Genomic DNA, 16,512 nt, shown 5'->3' on the forward strand with positions numbered 1-16,512 from the left:
ACACGCTCACTTTTGCCGGTGTGGTGTTTGGCTATCTTTTCCTTCTGTACAAAGTGACATTAACTCTGAAAAGCAGTTGTTAATGAATTTTCACTTCTATGCTGATGATACGCAGCTGTATGTGTTGTAAATGTATGGACTTGCATTTGAGTTGTTGCTTTTTGTTCATGTTGAAAGTCACCTGCGGCCGGGCCGGGAACAGCAGACCGTATTGGACGTGGGCAGCCCGGAGCTTCTGATTGACGTTGTTAAAAGATGCCCTCTGTTTAGCGACTTCAGTGGTAAAGTCCAGGAAGATATGCCAATTTTCCACGAAATGTTAATGGGCCCTTCTCTCTGGCCAGCTGGAGGATTTGCTGCTTTATTCTGAAATGGTGCACCTTCACGATCATCGGTCTGGGGGGAGCATTAGAGCTTGCGCCGGGCCGCGAAGCGAAGTGATGCGTCAACAGAAATGAAAAAATCACAACATGAATGACAAACTCAGAGCTCAAATGAAAAAGTTACTACACGAATGAAAAAGTCACAACACAAAAGAAAAAGTCACAACACAAATTTAAGGCACAAAACAAATGAAAAAGCCACAACACGAATGACAACTCACAACTCAAATGTAAAAGGCACAACACGAATGACAACTCACAACTCAAATGTAAAAGGCACAACACGAATGAAAAAGTCAACAGGAATGAAAAAATCACAACACAAATTTAAGTCACAACACGGATGTAGAAGTCACAACACAGATGTAAAAGTCACAATACAAATGTTAAAGTCACAACACAAATGAAAAAGTCACAACACGAATGACAAACTCACAACTCAAATGTAAAAGGCACAACACGAATGACAACTCACAACTCAAATGTAAAAGGCACAACACGAATGAAAAAGTCAACAGGAATGAAAAAATCACAACACAAATTTAAGTCACAACACGGATGTAGAAGTCACAACACAGATGTAAAAGTCACAATACAAATGTTAAAGTCACAACCCAAATGTAAAAGTCACAACACAAATGAAAAAGTCACAACTCAAATGTAAAAGTCACAACACGAATGAAAAAATCACAACACAAATTCAAATCACAACACAGATGTAAAAGTCACAACACAAATGTAAACGTCTCAACACAAATTTAAGTCACAACAATCTTACAGTTTTTTCCAATTGCTAAAACACAATTTCACAAACTAGGCTGGTTTAATCAAAATACTTAAGACAATTCACAAAACCACACACCCAAACTGCAAAATAACTCATATATCCAGCAAAATAAGGCACTGCAACCAAAACTACATATAGCATTATCAAAATCAAACTTTTGCACCAAATGGCACACACTTCATTCATATCACCAGATTTCTGTCTAACCAACTACACACTGTTGACATAATGAAAAGCACTCTCATCTTTAGTATGCTTTGCCATAATACTAAAATAGTTCAAACTGTAGAAAATTCTTCAGATTGTTCACATGCACAGAAATATTTACAGATACACACTGTCTAAACATTTATTTTTTTATTTTTCACCAAACAAGTCAGTGCAACATATGCACAGCAGATATATTTACATTGGAGTGAACAAAAATATGTTCATTAAAAATAGTAAACTGAAAAAGATAACTGCAGAAAAATATGCAGAAAAAATATATAGAAAAAAAGATCTGTGGTCTTTTTATAGTGCTTAGTTCCTGATTGAAGTGGAAACAATTAACCATTGAGGTGTTTGGCCAGGTGGCACATATATTGGCCAATTAGCTCATGAAGTGTCATTTTGAATGGTAGTGTTTTGAAATGGCAAACATGTGACTTTGTCAGATTGTTGTCTTATGCAGAGAACCGTGTTCAGTGCATTTACAGTTTTTCTCAATTGCTAAAACACAATTTCTGAAACCTTGCTCCATTTTCTGAAAACATTAAACACAAAACCTCAGCTTCAAGCACTATTTACAAAACCTCTGACTCCTCGTGCAAAATGAAACCTTTGCCTCAAAACAGTTTTACCTGTGCTCAAAATGAAACTTTCGCCTCAAAACAGATTTACCTGTGCTCAAAACCAAACACTGCTCTCAAATCATAAACAAAGCGATCAAAATGATATACACTATCAAGCAGTCAGTAAACAATACACCAAAAAATAGGAAACACGTTCAAAACATATAGTTCTCAGGGAGACATTTTTAATCTCAAAACAAATTTCATATTTTTCCGTCATTGTCGATGACGTCATTGTCTTTCGATGAATGAAAACATGTTCTATCGTAGTAGCTCAAAATTGATCAGAAATTGTACTTTGCTCTTTGCAATTTGTTTTGTTCTTCCTCCTCCTTGTAACCCTATTTTTACAGTACTGTACCCTGCATCTCACAAACTTGTCCTTGATTTTTGTGATACTGTAATTCTTGTTCTTTGTTGATATGAACCTGCAACCAGTCAAAATCTATTGAGCAGTCAGTACTGTAAACAAATGGAAAGCACAATGTTCAGGGCCAGACAATTTCCATTCTTAGACTTTCTCCGTCTCACCTTCAACAACCTGTTTGCTCTCTGAACTGGCGTATATTGGCGTATATGATTTGAAACAAGTGAAATCAATTTTGAGTGGTTGTGTTTAATCAATGACATGTGTTCTCTATTTGTATTTGATTGTTGCCACTTGTGTTTACCAGTATGGATGACATGTGCATTAGAGTGCAGAATGTGTTTTGAGAATGAGAATGTGTTTTGAGTTCTGCTGAAAAGTCTAAGTGGGGTCTGCAAATTGTGTTTTACCATGTGCATTGGTTTAAGGTATTGACAACAGACTGCACAATTAGCTAAATGAGTTCAGGCAACTGCAAACTTTGTTCAGCCAATGGGTTTTAGTGTTTTAGCAATTGAGAAAAACTGTAAAAAGTGCCATTTTGAATTGTAAAATGTGTGTAGAGCAAAAAATGTGTTTACAGTTTGGGAGACTTGAGAAGAGGTTTTGCTCTCTGTGTGTCAGTTTAAATAATTGTGCTATGCATGTCATTTTAGTGTGTTAGCAATTAGAAAAAACTGTAATGATTAAATATACAGGAGCTGGCCAAGACGCACCTTCACAGTAGCCATGCTGCCACGCCTCCTCAAGTTGTGACTTTTTCATTCTTGTTGTGACTTTTTCATTTGTGTTGTGACTTAAATTTGTGTTGTGATTTTACATTTGTGTTGTGACTTTTCTATTCGTGTTTTGACATTTTTAATTGTGTTGCGGATTTTTACGTTAATGTTGAAGGACCAAACCCAGCAAACAACCTACAAAAATTCTCTCAGTGTACAAAAATGGTGTTAGTTAAGCCTTTCAGTACGACATTCCCTAAAAGGATGTTGCATTGGCCGGGAATCGAACCCGGGCCTCCCGCGTGGCAGGCGAGAATTCTACCACTGAACCACCAATGCTCACATGACCTATTTTTTTTACCCAACGATGCGACATCTGATCTGCAAAGATTGTTCATGCACTCACTTTTACTGTTTGTGTGTTTGGCTATCTGTTCCTACTCTACAAAGTGCCATGAAGGACTCCAAACTTCCCTTTTCCTGGCCACATCGGCCAACTCTGACTGGGGGATCTCGAGGTGTTCCCAGGCCAGTGAGGAGATATAATCTCTCCACATGGTCCTTGGTCTGCTCAGTGGCCTCCAGCTGGACGTGCCAGAACGCCTCCCTCGGGAGGCTCCCTGGAGGCATCCTCACCAGATGCCTGAACCACCTCAGCTGGCTCCTTTCTATGCAAAGGAGAAGCGGCTCTACTCCAAGTCCCTTGCGAATGACTGAGCTACTCACCCTATCCCTAAGGGAGACGCCGGCCACCATCCTGAGGAAACCCATTTCGGCCGCTTGTACTCGCAATCTTGTTCTTTTGGTCATGACCCCTCACTCATGACCATAGGTGAGGGTAGGAACAAAGACTGACCGGTAGATTGAGAGCTTTGCCTTTTAGCTCAACTCTCTTTTTGTGACAACAGTGCGATAAAGGGACCACAATATCGTCCCTGCTGCCCCGATTCTACAGCCAATCTCCTGTTCCATTCTACTTTTGCCTTTGAACAAAACCCCGAGGTACTTGAACTCCTTCACTGGGGGTAAGGACCCACTCTCTACCCAGAGTAAACAATCCATTGGTTTTCTGCTGAGAACCATGGCCTCCAGTTTAGAGATGATGATCCTCATCCCAGCTGTTTGACACTCAGCTGCGAACCCATCCAGTGAGTGCTGAAGGTCACAGGCCGATGATGCCATCAGAACCACATCATCTGCAAAAAGCAGCAATGTAATCCTCAGCCCACCGAGCTGCAACCCCCTCCCCCTACGAGTACGCCTCAGTATCCTGTCCATGAAAATCCCAAACAGGATAGGTGATAAAGCGCAGCCCTGGCGGAGGCCAACACCCACTGGAAATGAGTCCGACTTACTACCAAGAATCCGGACACAACTCTTGCTTTGGAAATACAGGGATTGGATGGCCCTGAGAAGTGACCCCCTCACCCCATACTCCCACAGCACCTCCCACAGGATATTCTGGGGAACCCGGTTATATGCCTTCTTCAAATCCACAAAACACATGTAGACCAGATGGGTATATTCCCAGGCCCCTTCCAAGACACCTGCGAGAGTGAGGAGTTGGTCTGTTGTTCCAGGACCAGGACGGAACCCGCACTGTTCCTGTGTTCCTCCAATCAAAGGTTCGACAACCAACCAAACTCTCCTTTCCAGCACCTTAGAGTAAACTTTCCCAGGGAGGCTGAGTGGTGTGATGCCTCTGTAGTTTGCACACACCCTCTGGTCCCCGTTTTTAAATAGGGGAACCACCATCCCGGTCCACCACTCCTTTGGCGCTGTCCCCAACTTCCACGCAATGTTGAAAAGGTGTGTCAACCAAGACAGCCCCTCAACACCCAGAACCTTCAGCATTTCTGGGCGAACCTCATCAATTCCTGGGACTTTGCCACTGTGGAGTTGTTTGACTACCTCAGTGACCTCCTGTAGGGAAATTGATGTGGATCCCCCATCATCCTCCAGCCCTGCCTCTATCACAGAGGGCGGGTTTGTTGGTCTAGTTTAGGAGTTTCCCAAAGTGTTCCTTCCACCGCCCAATTACCCAATTAGGCACCCAAGACCTTAAGACCACAGCTCACAGCTGCGGCTTCAGCAATAGTAGCTTTGAACACCAACCACTGTGGTTCTATGTCCCCAGCCTCCACAGGAATGCCGGAGGAGCTCCACCAGAGCTGGGAGTTGAAGGTCTCTCAGACAGGGGTCCTCCTCCAGACTTTCCCAGTTCACCCATACTACACGTTTGGGTTTACCAGGTCTATCCAGTGGCTTCCCCGCCACCAAACCCAACTCACCACCAGATTGTGATCAGTTGACAACTCTGCCCCTCTCTGTACCCGAGTGTCCAGTACATGCAGCCTCAGGTCTGATGATACGATCACAAAATCAATCATAGACCTTTAGCCTAAGGTGCTCTGGTACCACATACACTTATGAGCATCCCTATGTACGAACATGGTGTTAAGTTATAGACAATCCATGACTAGCACAGAAGTCCAATAACAAAACACCGCTTGGGTTCAAATCAGGGAGGCATCATTGCCCACATTTACGTTGAAGTCTCCCAGGAGAACTATGGAGTCCCCTACTGGAGCCCTATACAGAACTTCATTCAGGGTCTCCAAGAAGAATACTCTGCACTGCTGTTTGGTGCATAGCCACAAACAACAGTCAGAGTTTCCCCCCCACAACCCATAGGCATAGGGAGGCGAACCTCTCGTCCACCGGGGTGAATTCCAACATAGCGGCGCTCAGCTGGGGGCTTGTGTGTATCCCCACACCCGCCCGGCGCCTCACACCTTGAGCAACTCCAGAGAAGAATAAGGTCCAACCCCTATCCAGGAGTAAGGATCCAGAGTCACGACTGTGCGTAGAGTGGTGGGCCCGCGGGATGTCATGTGTGTTGTGATTTTTTCATTCGTGTTGTGATTTTTTTTATTTGTGTTAAGTTTTTCATTTTAGTTGTGAGTTCTTCATTCGCGCTGTGACTTCTTCATTCGTGTTGACTTTTTCATTTGTGTTGTGACTTTTACATTTGTGTTGTGACTTTTTCATTCGTGTTGAGGTTTTCAATTTGTGTTGACTTTCTCATTTGAGTTGTAAGTAATTAATTTGTATTGTGACTTTTTCATTTGTGTTGTGACTTTTTCATTTGTATTGTGACTTTTACATTTGAGTTGTGACTTTTTCATTTGTGTTGTGACTTTTACATCGGTGTTGTGACTTAAATTTGGGTTTTGACTTTTTGCATTTGTGTTGTGACTTTTTGCATTAATGTACACATATTACCAATTACATAGTACCATACTTAAGTGACAACTCTTCCTAACCATTGGTGTTTTCTTACTCATTCATTTTTCTCATCTTTTATCTTGCAAAGTAACAATTAGCTACAAGTGAATGTTTTGCTTAAAAATGGTTTACAATGCAACTGTAAGAGATTCTTACCTTAAGGCATGTGGGCAGTCAAAAACTGACCTCCTAGCTCAGGTAGTGTGGTTCTCATTTCATTCCCAGAGACTCTGTCCTCGCAGACCCAGACAGTTTGCGTGCCTGTAAAGTTTAAGAACATGTTTAAGAAAACAACTGAAATGTAGAGCCAATTGAGCGTAAACCGTTTTATTAAATACTGCATTGATTTGAGTGTTCAGCTTGGTGCAGACGTGTGCTAATTAAAACTGTCAGCATATACAACAGCAACAAAACCTGTGGAGGACTATAAACTGGCCTGAATCTGTTTCATTAGCTTTTTGCATTCAAGTAGAGACTTTTACATTGATGTGACTTTTTGCTTTCATGTTCTGACTTTTACATTTATGTTGTGAATCTCTATATTAATGTTGAAGGACTAAACTGACTAAAAAAGCTAACTCGCACAGTATTCAAATATTGTGTAAGCTAAGACTTGTACTACAACATTCCCTAAAAGGATGTTGCATTGGCCGGGAATCGAACCCGGGCCTCCCGCGTGGCAGGCGAGAATTCTACCACTGAACCACCAATGCTCACATGACCTATTTTTTTTACAAAACTGGCCAAAATCTGATCTAAAAAGATTGTGCACATGCTCACTTTTACTGGTGGGATGTTTGGCTTTTTACCTTGTTCCTGTTGTGACTTTTGTGTTTGTGTTGTGACTTTTTTATTTGTGTTGTGTTTCCCCTCTGTTCCTTCCCTACAAAATTTGTTAACCTCTGAACTCAGGAATTCTGATTCTTTTTAGCACAAAACAAACTTGCAGAGACTGCATAACCTCCAAAATACAAGGCAAAGTTGAAAATATAATTCTTGACGTTTTCCAGTTACCTGTGAAGTTAATAGGAGATTCATTCATTACACTATACCATATTGAACTCCATTCTTTGTCTAACGGGTAAATAGTATTACAAGTCCTACGATATTTGGGTAAATGGGTAGGGACCACATGACCGTTACCGCCACAGTTATGTCGATCAGGTGACAAAATAAAGGTTGCTGCACCAAATTTCAAATGCTGAATTTTTGGTTACTGTGGTGGGCTCTATAGCAGCTGTTAGGACAATCATTAGATATTAGAAAACAGTGTCAAATCAGCACATGGTCAATAAGATAGATGGGAGAAATAAAGCTGAAGTTCCTGCCTGGGGCCATTTTTGGATAAGTAACACACTTGAGTGAGAACTCTTCCACTCCACCGATCTTTTCTCAGAGATTCTTACCTTAAGGAATGCAGGCAGTCAACAACGGCCCTATGCAACTGCCTAAAAGGATGTTGCATTGGCCGGGAATCGAACCCGGGCCTCCCGCGTGGCAGGCGAGAATTCTACCACTGAACCACCAATGCTCACATGACCAGTTTTTTTAACCAGACGTCACGTGATATGATCTTAAAAGATTGTTCACATGCTTACTTTTGCTGGTGGGTGTCTGTTCCTACTGTACAAAGTGCTTTAACTCTGAAAAGCAGTTGTTTTTGTGGACAGAGGAACTGAGGTGAAAACACAGTTTCACCATTCAATCAAAAGTTGGCTAAATTGTACGCAGTCATGGAATGAATTTCGACTGCTATGCGGATGATACTGTGAATCCCTCCTCCTCCACTACAGTGACAACTCTCTGCCTCCAAGAGAGGGACGCCAACAGACTCTTTAAGAGGCAGAACCCCCGCAAAGCAACCGGACCAGATTCTGTCTCTCCATCCACCCTGAAGCACTGTGCTGACCAGCTGTCTCCGGTGTTCACGGACATCTTCAACACCTCATTGGAGACATGTCATGTGCCAGCCTGCTTCAAGTCATCCACAATCATCCCTGTCCCCAAAAAAGCAAGGACGACAGGACTCAACAACTACAGACCTGTTGCCCTCACCTCTGTGGTCATTAAGTCTTTTGAGCGCCTTGTGCTTTCCCACCTGAAAGCCATAATGGATACATTCCTGGACCCCCTGCAGTTCGCCTACAGAGCCAACAGGTCTGTAGATGATGCAGTTAACATGGCCCTGCACTTCACCCTCCAGCATCTGGACTCCCCAGGAACCTACGACAGGATCCTGTTTGTGGACTTGAGCTCTGCGTTTAACACCATCATCCCAGCTCTGCTACAGGAAAAGCATGCCCAGCTCACTGTGCCTGACTCCACCTGCCGGTGGATCACAGACTTCTGACTGGAAACAACAAGTGAAGCTGGGGAAAAATGTCTCTGCCTCCCACAGCAAAACATGTGGTAACTAAGCAGTACAACATTCCCTAAAAGGATGTTGCATTGGCCGGGAATCGAACCCGGGCCTCCCGCGTGGCAGGCGAGAATTCTACCACTGAACCACCAATGCTCACATGACCTATTTTTTTCACCCAACGGCGCGCATTCTGATCTGTAAAGATTGTTCATATCACTTTTGCTGGTGGGGTGTTTGGCTATCTGCTCCTACAGTTTGTTTTTACCCAACGGGGTGAAATCTACTGTAAAAACTGCCCTTAACTCATAACACAAATACAAAACATGAATGCAAAAGTTAAAACAAAAATACAAACTACAACACGAATGTAAAAGTCACAATATTAATATAAAAGTCAAAATTAATCCAAGTTACAACACTTAAGTTAAGTCACAAATTAATATAAAAGTCAAAATAATACAAGTCACAACACGAACGTGAAAGTCACGAATAAATATAAAAGTCAAAACGCAAATAAAAAAAGTCAAAACGCCAATAAAAAACCAAAACACGAATACGGGTCAAAACGCAAATGCAAAAGTCAAAACACGAATGTGAAAGTCAAAGGACGAATAAAAAAGGCAAAACACAAATACAAAAGTCAAAACATGAATACAAAAGTCAAAACATGAATACAAAAGTCAAAATGCAAATACAAAAGTCAAAACACAAATGTGAAAGTGAAAACGCAAATAAAAAAAGTCAAAGCACGAATAAGAAGTCAAAACACGAATACAAAAGTCAACACGAAAGTCAAAACACGAATACAAAAGTCAAAATGCAAATACAAAAGTCAAAACACGAATACAAAAATCAAAATGCAAATACAAAGTCAAAACACGAATAAAAAGTCAAAACACGAATACAAAAGTCAAAACGCATATAAAAAAGTCAAAACACGAATACAAAAGTCAAAACGCATATAAAAAAGTCAAAACACGAATACAAAAGTCAAAACACGAATACAAAAGTCAAAACACGAATACAAAGGTCAAAACAGGAATGTGAAAGTCAAAACACAAATAAAAAAGTCAGGCAGATGACCACCCACCTAGAGCCGAAGGGTCTGTCCTAGGTTTCTGCCTCTTAAAAAGGCAGCTTTTCTTTGCCCCCGTCGCCAAGTGCTTGCTCATGGTGGTACTGTTGGGTCTCCGTAAATGTTATAAGGAGTTCGGTCTAGACCTGCTCTATTTGAAGAGTGTCCTGAGATAACTTCTGTTATGAATTGGTGCTATACAAATAAAATTGAATTGAAATGAATTTAAAACACAAATACAAAAGTCAAAACGCATATAAAAATGTCAAAACACGAATACAAAAGTCAAAACGCAAATACAAAACACAAATTCAAAGGTCATAACACGAATGTAAAAGTCACAACTGCTGTATTCATATTATGAATTTTTGACCCTTTGTGTATTGTATTTCAGTCAACAGTCCACAAAAACTATAGACGTCAAAACACAAATACAAATGTCATAACACGAATGTAAAAGTCACATTTACATAACAAACACAAATTAATGTAAGTCAAAAAAATAACAAAACACGAATGTAAAAGTCACAACACGAATGTGAAAGTCACCAATTAATACAAAAGTAAAAGTGAATACAAAAGTCATAACACAAATGTAAAAGTCACAACATTCAGATAACTAACACAAATTAAAGCCGCAAGCAGCGTTGGGCGGGACCTCGTACTCCACGCAACTCGGGGAGTGCTGCGGCTGCGTCACGTGTACTATGTTTTATGGAGAATCTGCAAGATTCGACACGTCTTCACGGGCACGCGGTTCAACGTACGTCACAAATAGCACAACTTTTCATCTACAGTTTGTTTTGATTGTACAGACCAATTTTTAAATTGATCCGATATATTCCCTAGGAGGAGTTCGTTCAAATACGACACGATTTTTGTTACTTTTACATTGGTGTTGTGACTTTTCCCTCATTTTGACTTTTATATTAATTTTGTGACTTTTACATTTGCGTTTTGACTTTTGCATTATTTTGACTTTGATATTAATTTGTGACTTTTTCATTAATTTCGACTTTCGTATTAATTTTGTGAATTTAACATTTGTGTTTCGTAATTTTACATTTGTGTTGTGACTTTTGCATTAATTTTGACTTCTATATCAATTTTGTGACTTTTACATTCATGTTGTGACTTTTGCATTATTTTGACTTTCGTATTAATTTTGTGACTTTAACATTTGTGTTTTGTAATTTTACATTTGTGTTGAGACCTTTGCATTATTTTTGATTTTTATATTAATTTTGTGACTTTTACATTTGCGTTTTGACTTTTGCATCAATTTTGACTTCTATATCAATTTTGTGACTTTTACATTCGTGTTGTGACTTTTGCATTGTTTTGACTTTGATATTAATTTGAGACTTTAACATTTGTGACATGACCGCCACAGTTATGTCTATCAGATGACAAAATAAAGGTTGCTGCACCAAATTTCAAATGCTGAATTTTTGGTTGCTGTGGTGGGCTTTACAGCAGCTGTTAGGACAATCATTAGATATTAGAAAACAGTGTCAAATCAGCACATGGTCAATAAGATAGATGGGAGAAATAAAGCTGAAGTTCCTGCCTGGGGCCATTTTTGGATAAGTAACACACTTCAGTGAGAACTCTTCCACTCCACCGATCTTTTCTCAGAGATTCTTACCTTAAGGAATGCAGGCAGTCAACTGCCTAAAAGGATGTTGCATTGGCCGGGAATCGAACCCGGGCCTCCCGCGTGGCAGGCGAGAATTCTACCACTGAACCACCAATGCTCACATGACCAATTTTTTTACCAAATGTCACGTGATATGATCTTAAAAGACTGTTCACACGCTGTTCCTACTGTACAAAGTGCTTTAACTCTGAAAAGCAGTGGTTTTTGTGGACAGAGTCATGGAATGAATTTCGACTGCTATGCGGATGATACTGTGAACCCCTCCTCCTCCACTACAGTGACAACTCTCTGCCTCCAAGAGAGGGACGCCAACAGACTCTTTAAGAGGCAGAACCCCCGCAAAGCAGCCGGACCAGATTCTGTCTCTCCATCCACCCTGAAGCACTGTGCTGACCACACGGACATCTTCAGCACCTCATTGGAGACATGTCATGTGCCAGCCTGCTTCAAGTCATCCACAATCATCCCTGTCCCCAAAAAAGCAAGGACCACATGACTAAATTACTACAGACCTGTTGCCCTCACCTCTGTGGTCATTAAGTCTTTTTGTGACTTTTACATTCGTGTTGTGACTTTTGCACTATTTTGACTTTGATATTAATTTGTGATTTTTTCATTAATTTTGACTTTTGTATTAATTTTGTGACTTTTTTATTTTTGTTTCGACTTTCGTATTAATTTTGTGACTTTAACATTTGTGTTTCGTAATTTTACATTTGTGTTGTGACCTTTGCATTATTTTTTACTTTTGTATTAATTTTTGACTTTCACATTCGTGTTATGCCTTTAGTATTTGTTTTTTGACTTTTGTATTTAACTTTTGTATTTGTGTTTTAACTTTTGAATTTGTGTTATGACTTTTGTATTAATTTGTGACTTTCACATTCGTGTTGTGACTTTTACGTTTGTGTTGTGACTTTTTCATTCATTTTTACTTTAATATTAATTTTGTGACTTTTACACTTATGTTGTGACTTCTGCATTATTTTGACTTTTATATTAATTTGTGACTTTCACATCCGTGTTGTGACTTTTACGTTTGTATTGTGACTTATTTTCATTGCGTGTCTTTTACACTGTTGTGACTTTTCCATTAGTTTTACTTCACATTTGTGACTTATAGTCGTGTTTTATTTTTTTACCTTTACATTAATTGATGTTTGTTTATTATGTGAATGTTGTGACTTTTAGGCTTATGTTGTGAGTTCTGCATTATTTTGACATCTATATTAATTTGTGACTTTTATATTCATTTCATGACTTTTACACTTGTGTTGTGACTTTTGCATTATTTTTACTTCACATTCGTGTTGTTACTTTTTCATTCATTTTGTGACTTTCACATTCTTGTTGTGACTTTTACATTTGTGTAGTGAGTTGTATTTTAGTTTTGACTTATAGTCGTGTTTTGTTATTTTTTGACATTTACATTAATTGGGGTTTGTTTATTATGTGAATGTTGTGACTTTTAGGCTTATGTTGTGACTTTTGCATTATTTTGACTTTTATATTAATTTGTGACTTTCACATTTGTGTTGTGACTTTTTCATTAATTTTGACTTCAATATTCATTTTGTGACTTTCACATTCGTGTAGTAACTTTCACATTTGTGATGTGAGTTGTATTTTAGTTTTGACTTATAGTCGTGTTTTGTTTTTTGACCTTTACATTAATTGGGGTTTGTTATGTGAATATTGTGACTTTTAGGATTATGTTGTGACTTTTGCATTATTTTGACTTTTATATGAATTTGTGACCTTCACATTCGTTGTATTTTAGTTTTCACTTATCTTCTTTTTTGACCTTTACATTAATAGGGTTTTTTTTTGTTGTGACTTTTACATGCGAGTTATGACCTTCTGTACAAAGGATCACTGTAGTATGGTGCTATAACATTCGTAATATAATGCGTACGGCACCACCGACATCTCCTCGTTAGTATAGTGGTGAGTATCCCCGCCTGTCACGCGGGAGACCGGGGTTCGATTCCCCGACGGGGAGTTCACATGCTTTTTTTAATCCATCACTCTTACTCACTTACTTACTTTAGTCTCAGAAAAGATATTTGACACAGTCACCTATGTCTAAGAACTTAGATAGTAATGGTATTGTATCTGGCTTCCATATAATACATAACATGTTCTTCAAACCTCCAACATTCAGATAATCAGACTGCTTACTGGGAAAAACAGCCCAACACCTAAAATCTTTAAAAAACATATTTTTTCCTAAACTATACAAAAGTCCCAACTAATATCTTGAAAGTATTCTGAACAAAATACGAAAAGTCTGTTGCATTGGCCGGGAATCGAACCCGGGCCTCCCGCGTGGCAGGCGAGAATTCTACCACTGAACCACCAATGCTCACATACCATGTTTTTTTGCCTCTTTTTTTTTGCCCCTACAACATTTGAGACAGTAGACAGTACATGTGCAGTGCTGTGGTGAGGAAAAAAAAAGGATGGGTGAACACTTAATAACAACTCCTCGTTAGTATAGTGGTGAGTATCCCCGCCTGTCACGCGGGAGACCGGGGTTCAATTCCCCGACGGGGAGTCCAAGTTCTTTTTTTTACTGTCCCCACTTACGTCACCTTACTTAATTATCAATATATATAAAATATAATATCTAAAATGCACAGCTTTTCTGTATCATTCTGCAAACAACCAAACACAACCCTTCCCTTATTACTTCAATACGAAAACTTTCACCTAAAGTGAAAAAGAGGTCCACAGCGCAGCCAAACTGGATCTAACACAAATGAAAATTAAATCACAACATTGAGTAATTGTTAAAAAAAAAAGCTTGATTACATGTGATCAACAGTGAAAAACAAAAGGGATGTTGCATTGGCCGGGAATCGAACCCGGGCCTCCCGCGTGGCAGGCGAGAATTCTACCACTGAACCACCAATGCTCACATATCGTGACTCTAGTCATCATCGATTACATAGATTTATGGAGACAGGCATGCGATGGATAAAAATGCAGTAGCGATTTCACATTTGTGTCAAATTGGTAAAAAACTGTGTTCTCAACTTGGAGCTACATGTACTACAATACTCGTGTATTAATGTTACAACAGCCAAACACAGAAACATAATCAAACTTCATCTCCAAGTATTTCAGAGTCTGCTGTCTATGCTGATGAATGTAGATATTTTAGAGAAATTACTGCATGAAGAAAGAGGATGTGAGAGAAAGAAAAAAAAAAAAACTGTGCGCCCAACGTGGGGCTCGAACCCACGACCCTGAGATTAAGAGTCTCATGCTCTACCGACTGAGCTAGCCGGGCTTGATGCAAAAAGAAAATGTTGCACTTTTAAGATGTCACCATTTCCCTGGGATCCTACATATAATCATTAGTATTGATTATTGGTTAGCTAACAAGCTTGCTTATTCATGAGCCGTAAGGATGCAGCAAATAAAAACGTGTATAAATTGTTTGCTGACGAGACTTAAAAGATAAGATCGACCGAGAAACAAAACAAGTGCCCCGTGTGAGGCTCGAACTCACGACCTTCAGATTATGAGACTGACGCGCTGCCTACTGCGCCAACGAGGCTTCAAACACACATCAACAGGAAGGCTTTAAATAGGGTGTGCAGTCAGGGATGACGAGAATGATAAAATCAATTGTTATGCCGATTGAATTTACATAATTAATATTATATTCACTAGATGATAAGATTAACCTCCTTTTATAGATACTGATTTTAAATCGTATGGAAAACTTCAAACTCAAAAATTACAAGTTAGGTTTTGTTCTTTTAGTTGTTTTCTTTTTTTATTTGTTGTACAATTTAGTTGGTCTTTATAATATTAAGTATACACTAAGTTGTGTCATGAAATAAAGAATTAATAATGGGTAGATAATAATAATAAACCCTATTTCTCCTTGGTTAAGGAAAACTAAAATTAAACTTGAAGTTGAGCAATAAAAAAAAATTAGTTACTGATATTTCAGTCAATAATAACAATTAAGCAAACAAACACTTAAAACATATTTTTGTACTTTCACTAACTTTACAACCAATGTAATAAATTAAATAAAATTTTTAATTAAATCTTTAAAATGTTTTTTTAAATTTAATTTATTTAACATAAAATAAAATAATATTAATAAAATACATACACACAAATATATATAATATAAAAACAAATGCCCTCACCTTAAAAACACAATCACCATCAGTTCCTCTCCTCGGCCACCAGAGGGAGGCACAGCGCCACTCGCTCCCACCCGACACCGCCCGCCCCACCGTTACCCCACCGTTACCCCACCGCCCCGTTGCCCTCGCTTCTATTACCCCACCCACACACGTGACATAATGTCCGAAAACATTTAAAAGTGTGTGCATAATGAGTTATTTTCTCCTTTTCACACAAATTTAGCAAAAAATAAAAAAAAATTCCCTGCACTCGCTCACGTTTTCACTTAAAGCACGACAAAAGTAAACAAGATGATAAAAGATGGTCAAAACACGAGGGAGTAATCGATCCGATACTGATAAATAACCAATAGCTGTTAGCTTCAGCCACCGACAAAGGACACCGCCCCGTTAGGTCGCTTTCAGAGCCAGCACACACACAAATCAGCTCCTTTTTTCACACACACACCTTTTTAAAAGAAAACAACTATATGTTTACAACACGTCGCGGTGTTTTGTTTACATTAACTCACCTCTGGTTTTGTTTTCCTCCACCCATCCTCCGCTGACGGCCGCGGAGTAACTTTTTCCTTCGATGAAATGTGCCGTTAATCCCGGTCAGTCTCCTCCTCGGTGCAATTTAGAAACATAAATTATATTAAATTACTCTGGCAGTGTAAATAATAAGCGGTAATAGCGGCGGTGTGACCGGACGAGTCCCGCGTCTCAACACCGCGGACTGACCTCCAGACACCGAGGCGCCTCCAATTAGGGCAGCAGCCAATCAGAGGAGGCCAGAGGTGAGCTCATATCACATGACCGTCGAGCGACGAGGGGTTGTTTGAAGGGTCAAGTTTATCATTTTGTTAATTTCTTTTAATATAATT

At 39.4% G+C, this 16,512-nt stretch overlaps 11 non-coding genes across 11 annotated transcripts; 2 read left to right on the forward strand and 9 right to left on the reverse strand.

Annotated features, from left to right (window-relative positions):
• Positions 1 to 3,357: 3,357 nt before the first annotated feature.
• On the reverse strand, positions 3,358 to 3,428 carry trnag-gcc (transfer RNA glycine (anticodon GCC)). The gene has a single exon. It is a non-coding gene; the product is annotated as a tRNA-Gly (tRNA).
• A 3,591-nt stretch (positions 3,429 to 7,019) lies between these two features.
• trnag-gcc (transfer RNA glycine (anticodon GCC)) lies at positions 7,020 to 7,090 on the reverse strand. The gene has a single exon. It is a non-coding gene; the product is annotated as a tRNA-Gly (tRNA).
• Positions 7,091 to 7,837: 747 nt separating this feature from the next.
• Positions 7,838 to 7,908, reverse strand: trnag-gcc (transfer RNA glycine (anticodon GCC)). The gene has a single exon. It is a non-coding gene; the product is annotated as a tRNA-Gly (tRNA).
• A 913-nt stretch (positions 7,909 to 8,821) lies between these two features.
• On the reverse strand, positions 8,822 to 8,892 carry trnag-gcc (transfer RNA glycine (anticodon GCC)). The gene has a single exon. It is a non-coding gene; the product is annotated as a tRNA-Gly (tRNA).
• A 2,608-nt stretch (positions 8,893 to 11,500) lies between these two features.
• On the reverse strand, positions 11,501 to 11,571 carry trnag-gcc (transfer RNA glycine (anticodon GCC)). The gene has a single exon. It is a non-coding gene; the product is annotated as a tRNA-Gly (tRNA).
• A 1,833-nt stretch (positions 11,572 to 13,404) lies between these two features.
• Positions 13,405 to 13,476, forward strand: trnad-guc (transfer RNA aspartic acid (anticodon GUC)). The gene has a single exon. It is a non-coding gene; the product is annotated as a tRNA-Asp (tRNA).
• Positions 13,477 to 13,768: 292 nt separating this feature from the next.
• Positions 13,769 to 13,839, reverse strand: trnag-gcc (transfer RNA glycine (anticodon GCC)). The gene has a single exon. It is a non-coding gene; the product is annotated as a tRNA-Gly (tRNA).
• Positions 13,840 to 13,959: 120 nt separating this feature from the next.
• trnad-guc (transfer RNA aspartic acid (anticodon GUC)) lies at positions 13,960 to 14,031 on the forward strand. The gene has a single exon. It is a non-coding gene; the product is annotated as a tRNA-Asp (tRNA).
• A 289-nt stretch (positions 14,032 to 14,320) lies between these two features.
• trnag-gcc (transfer RNA glycine (anticodon GCC)) lies at positions 14,321 to 14,391 on the reverse strand. Its single transcript has one exon. It is a non-coding gene; the product is annotated as a tRNA-Gly (tRNA).
• Positions 14,392 to 14,696: 305 nt separating this feature from the next.
• Positions 14,697 to 14,769, reverse strand: trnak-cuu (transfer RNA lysine (anticodon CUU)). Its single transcript has one exon. It is a non-coding gene; the product is annotated as a tRNA-Lys (tRNA).
• A 197-nt stretch (positions 14,770 to 14,966) lies between these two features.
• On the reverse strand, positions 14,967 to 15,039 carry trnam-cau (transfer RNA methionine (anticodon CAU)). Its single transcript has one exon. It is a non-coding gene; the product is annotated as a tRNA-Met (tRNA).
• Between the last annotated feature and the right edge of the window lie 1,473 nt (positions 15,040 to 16,512).

This window comes from Dicentrarchus labrax, unplaced genomic scaffold (assembly GCF_905237075.1).
Source record: "Dicentrarchus labrax unplaced genomic scaffold, dlabrax2021, whole genome shotgun sequence".
NCBI lineage: Eukaryota > Metazoa > Chordata > Actinopteri > Moronidae > Dicentrarchus > Dicentrarchus labrax.